General features: G+C 30.6%; 3 non-coding genes across 3 annotated transcripts; all 3 read right to left on the bottom strand.

Annotated features, from left to right (window-relative positions):
• Positions 1-18,963: 18,963 nt before the first annotated feature.
• On the bottom strand, positions 18,964-19,155 carry LOC136077219 (U2 spliceosomal RNA). The gene has a single exon (XR_010636939.1). It is a non-coding gene; the product is annotated as a U2 spliceosomal RNA (small nuclear RNA).
• A 174-nt stretch (positions 19,156-19,329) lies between these two features.
• Positions 19,330-19,522, bottom strand: LOC136077258 (U2 spliceosomal RNA). The gene has a single exon (XR_010636980.1). It is a non-coding gene; the product is annotated as a U2 spliceosomal RNA (small nuclear RNA).
• A 167-nt stretch (positions 19,523-19,689) lies between these two features.
• LOC136077265 (U2 spliceosomal RNA) lies at positions 19,690-19,878 on the bottom strand. Its single transcript, XR_010636987.1, has one exon. It is a non-coding gene; the product is annotated as a U2 spliceosomal RNA (small nuclear RNA).
• Between the last annotated feature and the right edge of the window lie 164 nt (positions 19,879-20,042).

Genomic DNA, 20,042 nt, shown 5'->3' with positions numbered 1-20,042 from the left:
GGTTTGAGTAGATGTAAACAGCAGCTGCGGAGTGGGATTTTCCGCCGTTTCAATCGAGAAAATCGAATTTATCGGAGAAAAATTGTTTCGAGATGTCAAGGAGTTATTAAAATTTTTTGTTGTTTTTAGGTGGATTATAAAAAGAGACCCGTTTTTTTCTAATATTTCTATTGTTGTTTTGTAGTACTGAGACGTTTTGTTGTCCCAGTGTTTTGGAAAATTGTTCTGTTTTAAAAAGTTCCAGCTTTGGTTTTGGTTCGTAAATTTTATGAGTGAACTCGCCAGCCAATACTTTGAAAAGTAGTAATAATCGTGAGTTTTGTCCTCTTCGCATTCTTTCAGTTAAAAGAGTGTTTTGAGGCGAAGACTTTGCTTCTTCGGTGATAAAATTCAGAGAACCCCGCTTTTGACGGGTAAAAAAAGTGTCTCTCTCTTGACCAGATTGTAATTGGTCTTTTGCCACAGGTTTTCGAAAATGGCTTTGTGCAGACGTTCTCTATGTTGTTTAGAGTTACTAACCAGTTGAAATTGGTAGTATCGCTCAGTCTGGTGTAAAAATTAACACCTAGTATTTAGTAGTAACTAACCGGTGCTGTTGTTCCACTCTATGTCGTCCAATTCCGGGTATATTTTAAGACCAAAACCCCCAAGGGCGAGACCCTTCCGTTTTGAGGGGTTGATCATTGAAACACTTGCTTTTTCAAACAGTTTTGTTTTTTCGAAAAAAAAAGCGGACTGATTTTACGTCCCTGGCAAAAAAGTTCGAATCATCTGCGTTATGCTGTATTTTGAGGAGTTTATGTGTACCTGGTAACGGGAAACCCTCTATTCTGCTGTCCGCTCTGATGACCGAAAGCGAGAGCTTCGGCTACAAAAACGTACTGCAAGAGAGAGGGGGTTACCCTGACTCCGCTTTCCGTAGGAAAGAGGGGGTTACCCTAACTCCGCTTTCCGTAGGAAAGGAGGCTGACAGGAAACCGCAATTAAGAACAGATGCCGAAACTTCTGAATATAAGGTGTTAACAAAAGACACAAAATTTTCGGAGAATCTGAAGCAGAAACGCACGATCGACTTTATCAAACGCCTTTTCTTGATCTATTGACAAAATGAAACTAGGTAAATTTTTAAATTGCGCGTAATCTATAAAATCACGGACTAAATGTAAATTTGAGAATATTGTTCTACCTGGGATTCCGCAAGTTTGATTTGGTTCTATAATTTTCCCCATTACTTTTGCAAGTCGTAGGGCCAGCGCTTTCGTGGTTATTCTGTAATCAGCGCCGATTAAAGGATATGGGACTCCAGTTTTTGCATTCAGTAAGTTCTCCTTGTTTGGGGATTAGTGAAATAATAGATTTTTTCATAGAGTGGCTAGTGTTTTTTTCTACGAAAAGTATTTCGTAGGCAAGTTCTTCAAAATCTTTTTCTAGAATGTGTTAAAAGTTTTTATAAAATTTAGCTGGAAGTCCGTCATAGCCTGGAGATTTTCTGTTTTCAAATTTAAAAAGGGCTTCTTTTAGTTTGGCGACGGTTAGGCGGTTGTTTAAAAATTGTTTTTCATCATCACGTTTAGTGATGTGTGAGAAGATATAGTTTTGGCTGTCTTTGCATAAACTAGTTTTGGTGTAAATGTTTTTATAATATGAAACTAGGAAGTTTCATATTTCACCAGGTTCACTCGTCAATGTGCCGTCATTCTTGCGAATTTCGGTAATTGACTTGTTTCGCTGTTGAACTTTTTCCAAATTATAGAAAAATTTTGAGGCTTTTTCTCCTTCTTCGATTAGTTTTTGCTTCGTGCGAATAGTACTAATATTCGCTCCTTTGTTAACTAGCAACGTATACCAAAAGTTTTAAAGTTTTTTAAAGTAATGGTTTATAATAGGAGATTTATAGCTTTTAAAAGTAAATAATAAGTATAGTTTTTCTATATGTTTATAGTTATTTTTGTACCTTTTACTAAAAAATATTGAAGTAAGGTTTAAATATAGAAATAGACCTGTATTTTACGGTCATGACAGCTTATTATTTTGTATTTTATTTATTCTTTGGTATTGTGGTTTATCCTCATCAATTTAGTTGCGAGGCCTCATTATCAAGGCCCGCATAGACAAGTTTAGAACAAGAGTAAGTTAGATGATGAGCAAAGAGAAAGCGGGCAGATATATTACTAAATGTTAGAAAGTGCAATGTTTTTCAAAAATGCTAAATTTAACGTTATAGAAGATTTTATTTATTCTTTCTTTCTTTTATTTTTTTTTGTAATGTAATTTATTCCGTCAGGCTAGTTGCCATACTGATATCGTCAAAACATATACAAAGTTAAATCGTCAAAAAAAACAATAAACGAAAAAAAAGGTACTTTTATAAAGATGTTCATTGGACCAGTATATGATTATACAAACTCCATAAAAATATAAAAAAAGAACAAAAAAAATAAAAAATAGAAGTAAGAAAAATTAAAAAATTTACGAAGTTGTCACAACCATCTTCTATCAAATTTAATCTTCCTTTGTTAATAATATTTCTAATTTCATTTTTAAGTTTGTCTTCTTCATTTTTTTGTGTCAACATAAGTAACTTAATTGTAAACAATTTTTTAACTTTTTATCAGATTTTTCGAATAGAAATTTTTTAGTAAGTATTTTATTTTCAAAATAATAATTCAATCTGTTAAAATATTTATCATTTATAAAACTTTCTCACAACAAACAGCCAAAAAAACCCGGAGCTGCATTTTTGTCCTATCTATATAAAATGAATTTAAAATTGTTGATATGAGGGTATTCAGAAGGGTAGAGCTGGTCTAAGATATCTAAAACATGCAATATTAGTGGCTGCATTTATACACATACATCATGTGGGCAGTATTTCATTTTTAAGTTTGCGCTGTGGACAAATTTGTCTTTTCTAGGATATATTGTGTTTCTATTATAAAGATTTAAAAAGAATTGTTTCCAATCTTCTTCATTTATATATTCCATGTTTTTAAAAGATGCCTCCCATTCATGAAATTTTTAATTCAGTGTTTTTAGTGGTTCATTTAACAATTTATAAAGAGTTTTAACAATTAGCTTCTTATATACATATTTTGTTTTCATTTTGTCTATACAAAAAGGAGATTTTGCTTTTATGATGTAGAAATGTTAAAAACTTAATTGGAATCTTTTTAATTATTAGATTAAAAAAAAGATGTTGATTCAAAATTTCTTTAATATTTGGTTATAGTTACACTATACTTCTGTTTTAAACTATACCAAATAACTAATAGCTGAGAGTAAAAAGGGGGTTGTAGTTTGATCTGCGTAGGGATAGTTTCAAAAGTGTGTTTGGTTTGATTTTCATTTCTTTGGAGATTTATTATGTAAAAAAAAGGCATCTTTCCAAGGTTTATATATATTTTCCTTGGAAACTTTGCTTACATTATGAATTGGATAGCCCTTGGCTTGTTTGTTAAACTCTGAATTTTTTGTTGTGTTTTTGTAACGACAATTTGGTGTTGATTTTTTTTCAAGTAACGACATTTTGGTGTTGACTTTTAATACTTTTTATAAAACTTTTGAAACAATATAGCGTAAGTGAATAAGTGTTTATGTATATTAATTGAATATATTGTTAATTGATTTAATTAATAAAAAACCACATCAATCATACATTAATGTTAGGCTATTTGAGCAAATTGATACGTTATATTGGGTGGGTATAATAAATATATATATATATATATATATATATATATATATATATATATATATATATATATATATATATATATATATATATATATATATATATATATATATATATATATATATATATATATATATATATATATATATATATATGTATATATATATAAAAGTCAAATAAATCACAAAACTGAATAATTACACACACTAAAAATCATTTCTGAAAACATTAATATAATAATAATTAATCATAAATTATTTGTAATATTGTCTTTCATGCAAATGAAAAATAATTGAATTTTATTTTGAAAACGTATATTTTTGAAATATTTTTCTTTTTTGATATAATGGAAATAATTTCAGGAAAACTTCATTTTTTAGAATGTCATATATGCAATCAAGAATTTAATTAATAAAAATAAGAAAAGTTAGATTTTAAATTCAGTCAAACTTTATTTTTTAGAATGTCATATAAACAAATAATAGTTTTAATTAAAAACTAGAAAATTTAGAAAAAGAATTTAGAAAAAAATAGATTTCACAATGTTACTATAAAACGTGTAATCTGTATGGATATTTTAAACAGTTTTCATCAAATCCCATCTAAGGCTACAATGAATTTTCGAAGATTCAAATCAAGTGTGTGTTTAGAAAAGTTAGAGTTTAATCGAATCAAAATAATTTGCTAAGAACTGAGAGAATTGTGATATTTCCTACTTTAATAATGCAATCTGTATATCGTAAAGAAAAAAATTTAATAACAGATTATGATAAATATTTAAGAAAACTCAATTGTTTGATATAACTGATTGAAAGGTGTGTGGGCTAAGAAATGAAGACATAAATTTTTCCCACATGCAGATAGAAACACAAGGAAGAGCAGGCTGTTGTTCTGTTAGAATTAGCTGACCCAACAAAAACTCATCCATCAAAAAGAATTAGAAACATCCAAAACGAAAACTCATCTACAGAAAATACTGATATTAAATCTGATTCTGATACTATGGTTATTGTGACTAGTGGGAATGAATATTTTGACGCACCAGTGCCCGATACTAACAATTTCTTTACACTCTGTGCAAATCATATTTTTTTTATAAAGTCAATGGCTATTTTCCTAAAATTAATTTTTCTAATGCATTACCATCTCTCCACATACATCCATCGCACCCCTTCTCTATTAATTAGGCTGGCGCAAATGTATTTTTAATAAATTGTTTCCAGTTTAGGATGTTAAATGCTGGATCTTCTTGAATCAGTGCATGGGTTCTGCTTGTTTCTCTGTTTTTATGACAAGGCAACTCATTCTATTACTTTCTATTGGGGGTACGGCTAAAACTCATATTAATGGTTTGGACCGCTGGTAGTCAGATTTCCCGAAATATCAAAGTATTAACAGCATGGATGGTGTCCCTGTTTGTACTTTTCAGGTGTGCGTTGCGGAGGCCACATTTTGAGCCCTTTGTTACGGCTTTGGGTTTTTCAATGGTAATGAGGTAATTGCTTGGGCTATTAAATAGTGTTCTGAGTATTATCTATGCTTTGAGTCAAGTTCTTCAACAAGTTTAATAAGAAATTGAGAACCAAAAACTATGAAACACAAAAAACCATCATCATCACCTAGTTCTCTAAACCTATCATTCACTAATATTCGTGGTCTTCGAAGTAATTTTTCTTTTGTTGAGTCTTATCTTTTGCAAAGTTTACCATACCTACTTGCTGTATGTGAGACTAATTTGAGTTCGGCTTTTTCATCTTGCGATCTTAGTGTTGATGATTATCTTTCTTTAATTCATAAAGACTCCAATAGTCAGATGCTTAGCCTGGGCATTTACAACCGTAAGAACTCGCCGTTTGTCATGAAACAAGGTTTGAACCCACAGACTATTCTTTCATGTGCTTTCGTTTAGCATCACTTCACTTTTCGCTTTTCTCTTTGTTCTATATTGCTCTTCTTCATCTCAAGACTGCACTCTTTTTGATGTTATTTCTGATCAAATTGACCCTCTCTCTTCATCCATCAGCTAATATAGTTGTCAGTCAATTTAATGTTCACCACTCCGAATGGCTTAGCTCTAGTGTCAGTCATTCTGCAGACATTAAAGCCCACAAGTTTTTCCTTTTCTCAATTTCTAACTCAAATAGTCAACTTTTTAACTCGCTTTCCAGACAACCCGAATTATTTACCTTCTCGACTTAACTGATGTCTTGTTTCTGATCCTAGTCAGTGCTCAGTTTCTCCACATTCACCATTAAATGCTTATGATCATAGTTTGATCTCTCTAAAACTAATACTTCATTCTCCATAATCACCTGAAATCACACTATTATCGTACCTCTTACAGCTACCTTTAAGCTGACTGGGATTCTTTCCGTGATTTTTTTCGTGATGGCCCTTGGGTAGAAATCTTTTTTCTTCCTGTTGACAAATGTGCTTCTTCATAACTTCGTGGAATCAGGCTGGCATAGAATTCTATGCTGGATTCTCGACAATTCCAGGTCAGAGCCTCACTCTCCTCTATGGCTTTCCTCACACTGTGCTGCTGCGATTGCCAATCGAAACCGTTACTTCCATATCTATGCACAAAGAATTTCTCTAGAAAACCAACGTTTGTTACTACTAGAACCGTTGTAAAATGGTTTGTCTAACGCCAAAGCCCGCTATTTTCAGGTCACGAACCCTCGTGCTTCATCTAGAAAACTAGTTCTTGACTTCTGGATAATAATAATATTAAATAGTATTAATATTAAGGGCAAAATTAATAGTATTAATATTAAGGGCAAATCTTAGTTCACCTCTCTTGTATGGTTCAGAGTTTGTCACCTAACCTAAAGACAAAGCTGAATTGTTTGCTAAAAACTTTTCATCAAAATCATCTCTTGTTGCGTTCCACTTGTTGCGTTCTACCTGATATTGCCAACAAACTGGTTGATCTTGCCTAGTCTATTCTACAGCTTTTGGTCCGGACAACATACCTGTTATTGTCTTGCAGAAGCGTTCTCCGGAGCTAGTAAACTTTTATAACTACAGTGTCTCAAAAAATTATCCGACCAAAAAAGTTTTTCCCAATAAAAAATGTTTACGCTCTAAATTATACTAAAAACAATGAATAGCGATACTTATTTTGTCTGTCATTTTAATTCTATTGGGAATTTATGTTATTAAGCGTTCATTATATTTGATTCATGCTTCAGTTGGTTTATTATTTGACCTAAAAGAAACTTAGTACTGAATAAGCTTGTAAAAAAATTATCTGACCAAGCCATATTTATGTAAGTTTAATTAATTTTATGTGAAATTGAAATATTTTAGCAAATTTTTATACAATTAATGAAATTGATAACAAAAAACTGTTTTTTTGTAGTAAAAAAAAAGTTTTGTATAAAAAAAAGGTTTAATGTTTTTTTAAGTAAATTGGTTGGAGGTAAACGTCACTAGAATGTTTCTCAGAGAAATTTAGCTGTCGATCTAGTCAATCAGGGTAAAACCTATCGTCAGGTGCAGCAAGAGACTGGAATTCCTCATAATACAGTATCCGACATAATGAAGAAGTATAATTTGATCGGAACGACAGCCACAACAGAAGGCCAGGGTCGCAAAAAAAAGACTTCTAAGAGTTTTGATAGAAACTTAATTATACAAGTCAAGAAAAATCGCTTCATTTCTGCTTGAAAACTGGCTGAGCAAGCTGAAGAGAATTATGGAATCAAATAATCCCATCAGACAATCAGAAATCGTATCCGAGACCAGGGATTTCAAGGACGACTTGTGCGTAATAAACCATATTTGAACAAGAAACACATGAAAAGAAGATTGGAGTTTGTAAGAAGTTCAAAAACATGCCGTTAAGTTTTTGGAAAAAGATCCTGTGGAGCGACGAATCGAAATTCAACTTAAAGTCATCTGACGGAGCCCAAAAAGTTTGGAGAAGCCTACGAATTAAGCTGCGTGAGAGGAACTGTAATTATGGTGGCGGTAACGTGATGGTATGGGGTTCAATGGCTTGGAAGGGTGTTGGAAAACTCCAATTTATTGATACTATAATGGATCAGGTGCAATACAGAAACATATTAAAGCAAAATTTGTAGTCATCTGCTCGAAAACTTCGGCTAGGATCTGATTTTACATTTCAGCAAGATAACGATCCCAAGCATTGTGCCACTAAAACAAAGGAGTAGCTGCTCGAAAATAATGGCCTGCACAATCACCGGTCCTTAATCCCATTGAACATTTGTGGGAAATTGAAGACCAAAAAATTGGAGATCGGTCGTTTTCCAAAAAAGAAAACCTCAAAGTGGCAATTGAAGAAGCCTGGGAAAAGATTGAATCAGAAGAAACAAAATCTTTAGTTGAATCAATGCCAAGACGTCAAGAAGCTGTAATCCACAATCCAAGCAAAGGGAGGCCCAACAAAGTATTAAAATAATTGTTTTGTTATATAATAATTTATTATGGAACAAATAATGCGTTTGGTCGAATATTTTTTTGACAATAAAAAAACGACCTAAGTTCATTTATTTAAAGACTGAAAACTTTGTGATTCATATTTTACATTGAAATAAAAAAAATATATTTAAAAACATGTTCTTTTATTTTTATTAATCTTGAGTTTACCAAAAAAGTCTAAATTTACGAAAATACAGCACTTTTTTTAGGAAAAATATTTAAAAAAGTGTTTAGTCGGATAATTTTTTGAGACACTGTATTTAACAAGTGCTTATCAGAGTCTTGTTTTCCAGCTTGCTGGAAAGCGGCATCTGTTATCCCTCTCTTCAAAAATTCTGGAGAGCGATCTGATTTGACTAACTAGCGTCCCATTAGCCATTTTCCTATCATAACCAAGGTTTTTGAATCTTTAATTAGGAAACACCTAAATTCTCATCTTGAATGTAATAACTTGCTTTATGACCATTAATATGGATTTCAATTTTCTCGTTTAACAGCTGATTTGCTAACAGTAATAACCAATAGGTTTTACCATGCATTAGGTAAAGGTGGAGATGTAAGACCATCGCTCTTGACATTTCAAAAGCTTTTCAATAAGCTTGGCATGCTGGTCTTCTCCATAAGCTTTCTTCAAATGGTGTATCTGGCAACATCTTTAAGATTATTGAATCTTTCCTTTCCAATCGTTGCATAAAAGTTGTCCTCAATGTACAGCACTCTTTTTCTTATTTTGTAACTTCAGGGGTTCCCCAAGATTCTATCCTTGGCCCTATACTCTTTTTAATTTACTATAACGATCTTCTAGATATTCTCACATTTAAGATGGCATTGTTTGCTGATGATGCAACCATTTATTCTTGTCGTGATAAGAAAGCACCACTCTCTTAATGCTTGGAGGGACATTCGAACTTGAAAGGATGGCAGCTTCTGCTCAGCATGGGGCTCACAGTGGCTGGTGCTTTCAATACAGATAAAACTCAATTTTTTTTAGCCAATCGTTATCGCAATATTTTAGATCTTTCTATATTTATGAACGGTGATTTACTCGATAAGTCATCTACTCTTCATCTACCAGGATTAACTCTTACTTTCAATCTTTCTTGGAAATCATATATCAAATTAGTTGCAAAGTTATTATCTGCTAAGGTTGCATCTCTTTATCAAGCTCGACACTTTCTTACTTTGGATTCTATTCTCTATCTCTAATAATCTCAAATCCGGCCTTGTATGGAATACTGTTGCCATATCTGGGGCGGATCTTCTAATAATGCCCTTTCTCTTTTAGACAAGGTGCAAAAACGCATTGTAAACATAGTTGTACCTGCTCTTGCAGCCAAACTCAAACCATTATCATACCGTCGTAATGTTGCTTCTCTTTCGCTTTTCTACAAATTCTGTAATGGGCACTGCTCTAAAGAACTAGTGTTTCTTGTGCCATCTAATAAAACTCATTCTTGTGTTACTCGTTATTCAATAAAGTCTCGTCCTTTTTTCTGTGACTGTTCCTAAGTGCTCCAAAAAATTTTATTCGTCTAGTTTTTTTCCTCGAACATCGGTTCTTTGGAATTCGCTTCCTTTATCTTGCTTTCCTGATTTATATAATTTGCAATTTTAAGTTGTCCGTCAATCGTTATCTTGCTCTACAATGTTCATCTTTTCTCTTCCAACAACTTCCAACTTTAATTAGTGGTTGTTGCAGCCTTGTTGGAAGCGAAGACGTTTAAAATATATATATACGTATATATGAAATATGTGTTGTTAAAATGTAAACACTCTAGTCTACATATTTTATCTTACATATTTTACATATTTTAAAAAACTATTATTTCTTTGCCTTGCCTTTATTTTATTTCAGAATTTCTTTGCTAAGTAGAGGTGCTTGAAAAGCCAAATGTTTTGCTTGAAAAATGATTAAGGTGTTTGTAATTGTTTTTTTGCTTTTTAAGAACTGTTTGTAGTTTTCTCATCTTCGCTATCAGTGTTTTTAAAACGCTTCTTCTAATAGGTTTGTATTGAAAGTTTGTGTTATTTGAAAAAAATATTCCCAAACTTTTTAAAGTGATCTCCTCCCAATTGAAATTTTAAAACTCATTTATGTATTTGAAAATATTTTTACCTAACCACAAAACCTTGACACTTGGTAAGGGCTATTTTAACGCATGTGGCATTTTGACTGAGCTTCAAAGCATCCCTTACTTCTTTTATGAAATTATCTCAGCTTAAAAAAAATTTATTGTTATATTTTTGTTTCTCTTCCTTCAATTTGTATACCTTTAATATTTTTGTTTTTTCTTCCAATTTTACCTTAAAAATGAGAATTTATATTAAATAAAAAAACTTTGCCATACTTCTCTTAAAGTATCCATTTGTTGTAATAACAAACCGTTTATTTTTGTTTCAGCATTTATCTTATTATAAATTATTTTCACAAAAGATGTAAAAATCTTTCCAAATCCAAAATGCTTCAATCTACCATACAAAAAATCTTTCCTATCAAAAGCTTTTACTTGATCTTTACAAAAATTTCTAAGAAGGTTTATCATTTTTTTTATACTAGTAAAAATTTCTATAAAAATGTTCATATTTTAGTTAAACTTCCTTTGGTTCGATTTTGACCGTCGTTTTTTCAGAGATATTGCTGAGCTAGTTTTTATTTTTTAGATCAAAAAAAATTGGAGCAAACTCCTAATCTCCACTGAATTTTCACTCTTATTATCCGTGCCTTCGGATTTCACTTTCAAAAGCTTCAAGTTTTAATTTTAGTGTAATTTTTTGATCTGCATTTATAGATCGTTCCTAAATAACTTCATAATTTTAAATTCTCTTTTGCTCTTTGTTTGCTTTAGTTTCTTGCAAAACTTTTTTGAAATAACTTTATTGTTTTCTTTACCCGCTACCCTTTTGTCCTTAACATTTACGTAAATATACTTTTGCTCCCTACAATTGTTCCAAACCGCATTTATGAAACTATCAAATTGTTCATTTTTTAAATTCTTATTATTTTAAACCCATATTTCTGATTCTAAACGCGAAAGAAAAATAATATTCGCGTTTAGAATCACTACTTGAGCATTATGGTTTGTTAATATGGTTGGCTCAAAAAAAGTTTTTATGTTTTGTTAACATTTTTTTACTGACATAAAAGCAATCTATTCTTGAATGGGAAACGCCGTTAGAGGCGGCAAAAGTATATTCATGTTTGTGAGGAATAAGTTTCTAAAAGATTTAATAAAGTTTTTAAAGTTTTATTAGAGGGATTTGCTTCTAAACACCGCTTGGTATCTGACTTTTTCCGACAAATCATCTTAAAATCTCAACCACTTGTCGCAGTTTGAAAATCATTAAGATCTAAATTACTAAATTCATTAATTAGGTAGTTTTCAAAATTCATTCTTAACTTTAAGTTCTGCGACCTGAAGGTGCATAAATAATGATTATTAAACAATCTTTGCCATTTATTTTATGCCACGTAGTTAAACTACTACTCAAGTTACAAAAAATTATTACAATAAATTGGTTTTTCATAGCAAATAAAATTGCATTTAAATTTAAATAAAATTGCAGTTTCGAGTGTCGAAACTTCTCCTGGTGAGTAGTAAACATCACCTTTTTCACGCATTTTTAATAAACTAGTATTTTCATTATTTAAATATATTTCCTGAACAAGAAAAGTATATATATATAAATATAAATATATATATATATATATATATATATATATATATATATATATATATATATATATATATAAATATATAAAACCCTGCCGTTTTGATTTATCTTTATATATATATATATATATATATATATATATATATATATATATATATATATATATATATATATATATATATATATATATATATATATGTGTATGTATATATATATATACTGTAATTTATTACGCCATCAAGCTAATTGCACTACTGACGTCCTCGTAATAAGAACAAGGTTTAAAAAACGAAAATAAACGAAAAAACGTTTTCAAAGATGTCCATTAAGCCCCTATAAAAAAAAACCAAAATCATATAAAACAAAAAAATTAGAAACACGAAAGAAGAAAAAGGAAACTTGAAAAATATACAAAATAGTCACAAACATCAGCTATCAATTTTATTCTTTCGTTTTTTAAAAAACTTTCTTGTTTCATTTATGTGTTTCTCTTGTTATGGTGCCTTAATATAAGCAACTCATTTGAAAATAATCTTTTAACTTTTTTTTCAAATTTTTCTAGCAAACATTTCTTAGTGAATGTGTTTTTTCAAATTGACTTTTTATTATGTAAATTATCTCACCAATAAAACTTTCTAATAAGGAACAGACAAAAAAAACCTCTGAGTTGTATTTTTTTATCGTATCCAAAAAAATTGTTTTAAAATTGTTAACAATGACGATATTTGGGAGGGTAGAGCTGATCTAAAATATTTTGAACATAAAAAATTAGTGGTTGTACATTTTCGCATTTCGTACATCATGTGGGCAGTATTTTCATTTTTAAGTTTGTACAGTGGACAAAGTTCGTCTTTTCTAATCATAAAATCAAACATTTTGTCGTTGGAGGGCAATATGAAATGTGCTGTTTTAAAGATAATTTCGCTGGCTTTACTGTTGGTATTACTTTTATGAAGATATATAAAGAAACGTTTCCAATCTTTTTCGTATATATTTTTTTTTGCTATCAAAAGAAACTTTTTATTCTTAACATTTATAGTTCAAATATTTTTTTGGTTTATTTAACAACTTGTGTAGTGCTAAAACAGTTTGGTTTTTATACAGCTATTTACGAATGTTTAAACGATTGCAGAATTTAATTAAGTGTGTTTAATTTTTGTTTAATAAAAAAAAACCGTAATCTGAAATCGAAGGTTTCAATTTAAAGTTTTTTTTATTTATTAAAGAAAAAGTAATTAGCTTTGAAATGAACATGAATATATTATAAAAATTTTATTATTTAGTTAAAAAAAACAATTAGAAAAAATCGTATCGGAAAAATAAGAAGCACAAAAGTTTAAACGAATTGCGACATTCAAACAAATTATGAAAAAAAAGCAAAATTAATATCAAAAGTGTCCTCCTTTGTTTTTATAGCAAAGATAAACTCGTATATGCAATGATTCAACTAATTTCATGCACATTACGTGAGGTACCTTCAACCAGTGCTCATTCAAAATTTGCTTCAAATACTGAGTTAATTCAATTTCATGATATGTCAGTTGATTGTCGATCCAAGACTAAATATTTTCAATTGGGTTAAGATCTGGTGAACTTGGGCACCAGGATCACATTGAACTTCTTTTTCAAAAAGTATTCTTTGATTGAGTCGTCTGAGTGAGCTGAAGCCCCATCTTGTAGCTGACTCTGCTCACTCAGAATATACCATTTTTGTCACGGTTGCTGATGGTCCCAGTACGCAGCATGTCTCAACTTCCCTGGTATGTTCCCAAGTTTAATGCAATAGGTTTAATTTTTTGGTTCAGGGTTAGGGTCAGGGTTAGGACTAATTTTTTGAACGCAATATTCAGGAACGTAAAGTTTTTTGCCTACTTGAAAGTTAATGTGATTTTATGTCCTCGCAAAACCAATAACCTGCCATTTGATCTCACTAAAAACTCATTTTCAACCCATTTGCACGTTAATTTGAAATTTACAATATTTCAAGTTGATTTTTAATGAATTAAAAGCTGCCTGATGATGTTATAATGAATTTTTTGATTGTAAACTACTCATTTTAACTTTATTTAAAATAAAAAAAATTTTCGCCCCGGATTTATCAATTAATTAGCAAACAATTAATCATAAATAAAATCGTTTAAACTTTTGTGACACCTTATTTTGTACCTACCTTTAAAAAAATTTCTGAATAAACATTAATGAGCGAAGCCTGCTTTTTTTTATTCTATTAACAAATAAACAATTTACCAAATTGGAAAAAAAGATTATTTTGTTATCTATTTCCGTTAGATTTTTATTCAAGAAAAACCGAAAATTAGATCTTAAAATTCTGTAATCGTTTAAACTATCGTGAATAGCTGTAAACGTAATTTGGTTTCCTTTTAGCTATATGAATCAGAGATTTTTTAAAATCATAGTTTTGACATTCCGTTAGAATTTTATTATGCCATTTTCTCGGCAAAGCTTTTGTAATATATTCTAATTCTTTTTCGTTCAAGCCAATGCTAGTATGAATTTGAAAATTCAGGCCGGAATGTTTTAGTATTATTGGACACTAGTATAATATCGTTTTTAACGAAAGTTTCTCTTGAAGTTAAAAACTTATTTCGGATCGTTTTTATCATTAAGTTAAAAAAAAAAGAGGTTGATTTAAAATTTCTTCAAATTTGGTTATAAGTAACAGTTTGATTTGAGTAGGAATAGTTCAAATTTTTACTTGTTTTGGTTTACATTTCGATGGAGATTTAGTATGTAGACTCTTTCTACGGACCACATATACTTTAGTTGTATATTTTGCTAACCCATTGCAGTTGTATGGCCTTAACTTTGTTAGTTAAGCCGTTAACTCTTGCGCCGCCCTCTATTATTTTTCGTTGTGTTATTTTTTTTAATGTACATATTTTACCTACCAATTAAAAGTTACTAATTTTTTTTTTTTAGAACTCCATTTGCTCAATAGGGGTGCTGTAAAGCAAATAGCAGTGCTTGACGGATAATTAAAAGATTTATAATTGTTTTTTTGTCTTATGGACAAGTTGTAATTTTCCCATTTTCGCAGTGAGTTTTCCATTTTGTTAAAACGCTCCTTCCAGTATGTTTCGTATTAAAATTTTGCATTATTTGGTGGAAAAAGTTCCTAAAAGAAGTTTTTTTTTTTTCGAATTGTTCAAATACTCGCTTTTGTCTTAAAATGTTTTTACCTAGCCATATACCTTGACATATAGCAAGGTTTGTTTTAGCAAGGTTTATTTTAGCGCCTGTTGCTTTTTGTTTGAGTTCTAAGGCTTTTCCTACTTCGCTAATGTAATCATCTCCGATTATAGAAAAATTCGTGTCATTAGCGTATTGCTGTACTTTTATTTCGCTCCCTTTAACATGTATACCTTTACAAAAAATTTTTCTAGGATGAATATGGTTCTGTCTCTATGATGTACAAAGGTATTGACTAAAGAAAACCTTGACATACTCCTCCTAAAATATCTATTTTTTCCGATAACAAACCCTTTTGTTTTTAGCATTTATACTATAATAAATTTTTTTTTTATAAAAGATGTACAAACTTTTCCAAATCTAAAAAGTTTAGAAACTACTAAACATAAAATCGACCCTATTAAAAGCGTTCACCTGATCAATAGAAAGAAAGCAAGCGTCTAACTTGCTTTTTTTACGATGATAATAATGTCTCTTGTATAATTCAGACTATAGCATATTATTCTGTTTTTAGTACACTAAGTTTGGTTACTATGGATTATCTTAGGTAAAATATCTTTGAGCCTGTTAGCCAAATCTTTCGTTAAAGTTTTATAATTGACATTCGTAAACAATATGTGTATATCGTTTTTGTTTTCTTTTTTAAAATACATGTTATTATGGTTTTTTTGCGAGTTTGTCATTTCGCCTGTATACAAAACATTATTTAAACTTTCAATCAAGTCTTTTTAATTAAGTTAAAAAAGTGTTTATAAAATTTGATGGTTTTTTTAACGGGTGGTTTAATACTTTTATTTGTCCTAACGCTTGTTTTACTTCTCTTTGAAATTATCGCATTGAAATTATTGTTTTCTAAATAATTGTTATTTAAAATCCATATTTCTGACTCAAGAAAAATTGTTTAATATCACTACTTAATCATTGTAGTGGTCAGTTAATATGGTTGGCTCAAAAATAATTTTAAAGTTTTGTCTGCATTTTTTGCTGATATAGAAACGATCGATTCTTGACTGGGAAATACCGTTTGTCGGCTCCTGCTTGTAAGGTTTAAAGACACGCTAAGTATCTTTAATCCTTCTAAAAGGTTCAAAAGCGTTTCTAAAATCTAAACGGTTTAAAAGCTTTTTTAATGTTTTGCAAGGGAGACATTCACTTTGAAAAATCGCTGGGAATCTGTTTTTATCTGTTTTTATCTGATGTAAAAATCACCACCCATGGCAACTTGAAATTTATTTACATTTTTATTGCTTAATTCATTAATTATTTCTTTAAACAAAATTATTATAAATTTTTTAGATTTTGTTTGGATTGGATGGTGCATAAACATTATTTATTTGATAATCAATGCCGTTATTTTTTATAGTCACGTAGTTGTAATTTCGTTTCGAATCATTAGCTGATAAAAGTGGTTTTTTACAATTAGGTTTAAATAATATTGCAGTTAAGAGATGTATCAAACGGTAAAAAACATCACTATCCCACACATTCTTTAACAATGTTTTTATTACTTAAATGCGTTTCCTGAATGAGAAAAACGTCATATGGCTTGTTTTTGAAATTATTAATTATTGTTTTTATCTTACTTCCGTTATTTAAACTATTAATGTTTAAGGTGTAACACTTTAAACGCTCTATTTTTTTTTTTATGTTTTATTTATTTTCTAATGTTTAGTTATTTTGTACTTAGTTTTCTTACATTAACAAAAAATCTTCTTCTCTCTAGATAAGGTGAAAGCTTCTGATCAAAAGCCTCTGTATATCGTCAGGATTAGTAAAATAATTAAAGTAAAATAAATACTCATACCGCTTAAAAAAGTATTTAATTAACCTTGCTAATTTGGTTTTAACTTTCTCTTTTCTTCGCTCGCCAGTCTTTGGCATTTGAGGATGCAGTCTTTTTCGATTGCTTACGTTTCCGACCATCGCCATATCAATTCAGACCATCGCCATATCATACCTCTGAATTGTAATCTTCTTTCTTCTTTTACTATCACCTATTTGTCTTTGTTTGCTGCTTTTTTCACTTTTGTTTTCGGCAAAAGGATCTTCGACTATTACTAGATTTCCAACAGGATGCTTTTGACTCTCTAGTTGTCGAGCAGCGTCGAAAGCCGACTGATATTCGTTATTGCGTAGCAATAAGAATTTTACTTTAAATTTCTTTTGGTAAAGATAAGTAAAGATTTGTAAACATCTATATCTTTGGTAAAGATAAGCATTCTGTATCTAAATTGTCAAAAGATTTAGATTAAATATGTTAGAATTAAAGATATACCTCTGGTATCATTAGTATCATAAACAACAGGAGTCGGTGTAGTAAACTGGATTAGGGCAATTTTCGGTGTAATATTGATTTATTCGATGTTTTTCGTTTTGTCAGATTTTTTTAAGACTTTTTTATTTGGTTTCGTTATTCTTAGGTTTAACAGCGGATCATCGTTCCCTAGGTACATGAAAAGTTTTTCATTGCTTGCACTAAATTTTTTGCGTGTTAAATTTAATAATACTGTTTTCCCATTTATTTCGATTTGGTGATGTTTGAATATTGTTTTGAGTACAAACCTACCGTTGTACTCGAAACAATATTCTTTTTTCTTTAAAAGGTTTATGGAAATCGTATGTTGTGTGTTTTATTGAAATAACTTTTTCGATGTATAGTCATATTTTTAACTCTTTGTTATCAATAGTTGAATAACCTTTAATCATTATCAAAAAACAGTACTCGTCCCGTTTTCAAAAATAACAGGCATTTTATATTCTGATAAAGCAATATCATTAACATAATCTATTGACCATCAAGATGGTAAGTTTAGCTATAAAAATTCCACGTCCAACTTTATCTTGAATTTTTTCTCTAATTTCGCTCGACCGTTTACGTATTTGAAAACAACACTTAGTCTTAAATCCATGTAGTCCGGAATTCAACCATTCGTTCGTAACTTCCGAACAAGATTAGATTTGAAAGAGACGTTTGCGTAACCAAATACACAGGGCTAAAATAATTCAATAAGTGCATTTTTTTCATTTTAAATTATCTTTAAAAAACTCTTGTGCAACAGATACATTGATTTGACAATGATAAGTTGAAACAATATTAATCATTTCGTATTGCATGTGGATTTCTCATCTTTTGTTTCTATTGTTAATATTATATATATGAAACACTTTTAATCATCTATATCTTTGTTCCATAACTATTATTTATATGTTTATTAAAATTAATACAGATACCAAAATTTTCAAGGCCTGCAATCTAACCATGCTCTTCAGAAAGTCATAAATAGTTGAAAGACGTTTTACAAGTTTTATAAACTTCGTTGAACATAAAACAAGATCATTTTGCTTAAAAGAGAAAAGAGTGTATTAAACAAAAAACAGAAATACATAAGTAAACATTTTAAAAGTAACAAATTCATAAGAAAATAACAAAGTAAATAAAAAACACTTTTAAAAGTATAAAAAAACTTTACATATTAAATTTAAATTACTTAACATAATATTACAAGATATTATTAATTAGTCCTTCACCAAAATTTCATCTATTTAGAACAAATATAATAAAAACCCTAAAGCCAATCACCTATAATAAACACAATTTAATTAACATATATAAACATAATAAAAAACATTAAACAGTTAATATAAATATCCTCAAAATAAAAAAATTGTGCTAATAAAATACATATAAAGATTAAATTATAAATCATATTCAAAATAAAAAATTTAATTAAAATTTAAAAAAATTAATTAAAAATTAAAAAATTTATTTAAAAAAAAAAAGCCACAGAGTTGATTCAAAACATAAACATAAAGGAATAAAAATAGTGCTACATATTATATAGTAGTAGTCATCATAGTAGTCATCATCAGCAGCATCATCAGCAGCAGCAGCTGAGACCATTAGCGATGTTAGACACTCTGAAAGTGAAGATATTTTCTTTTTTCCAATCTGGGCCGCGCTCAGCAGTAGTGCAAAGCCGAGGCAACCCGTGGTCAGGGCAAGGTAAACCTATGATCCCATGACCTAATGCCAAAAATCAGATTAATATATGAGCCGGACTGTGCCGGCGTACCAGATATTAAACTGATAAGAACAGATACTACACTTGATCTTAGCCATTAGGCCGAGAAGCGATAACTGAACACTGCAGACATAGTCGGACTGACGCCGTCTTCAACAATGTACTTGTGGTTTGAATTAGAACGTCTAATCATTTTCGTCGTCGTCATCATCAGCAGCATCATCAGCAGCAGCAGCTGAGACCATTAGCGATGTTAGACACTCTGAAAGTGAAGATATTTTCTTTTTTCCAATCTGGGCCGCGCTCAGCAGTAGTGCAAAGCCGAGGCAACCCGTGGTCAGGGCAAGGTAAACCTATGATCCCATGACCTAATGCCAAAAATCAGATTAATATATGAGCCGGACTGTGCCGGCGTACCAGATATTAAACTGATAAGAACAGATACTACACTTGATCTTCACCCCATAGGCCGAGAAGCGATAACTGAACACTGCAGACATAGTCGGACTGACGCCGTCTTCAACAATGTACTTGTGGTTTGAATTAGAACGTCTAATCATTTTCGTCGTCGTCATCATCAGCAGCATCATCAGCAGCAGCAGCTGACCCGTCAGCGATGTTAGACACTCTGAAAGTGAAGATATTCTTCCAATCTGGGCCGCGCTCAGCAGTAGTGCAAGCCGAGGCAACCCGTGGTCAGGGCAAGGTAAACCTATGATCCCATGACCTAATGCCAAAAATCAGATTAATATATGAGCCGGACTGTGCCGGCGTGCCAGATATTAAACTGATAAGAACAATACTACACTTGATCTTAGCCATTAGGCCAGAAGCGATAACTGAACACTGCAGACATAGTCGGACTGACGCCGTCTTCAACAATGTACTTGTGGTTTGAATTAGAACGTCTAATCATTTTCGTCGTCGTCATCATCAGCAGCATCATCAGCAGCAGCAGCTGAGACCATTAGCGATGTTAGACACTCTGAAAGTGAAGATAT

This window comes from Hydra vulgaris, chromosome 02 (genome assembly GCF_038396675.1).
Source record: "Hydra vulgaris chromosome 02, alternate assembly HydraT2T_AEP".
NCBI classification, from domain to species: Eukaryota; Metazoa; Cnidaria; class Hydrozoa; order Anthoathecata; family Hydridae; genus Hydra; species Hydra vulgaris.
Note: the sequence above shows the minus strand (reverse complement) of the source record. Positions and strands in the feature narration are given on the sequence as shown.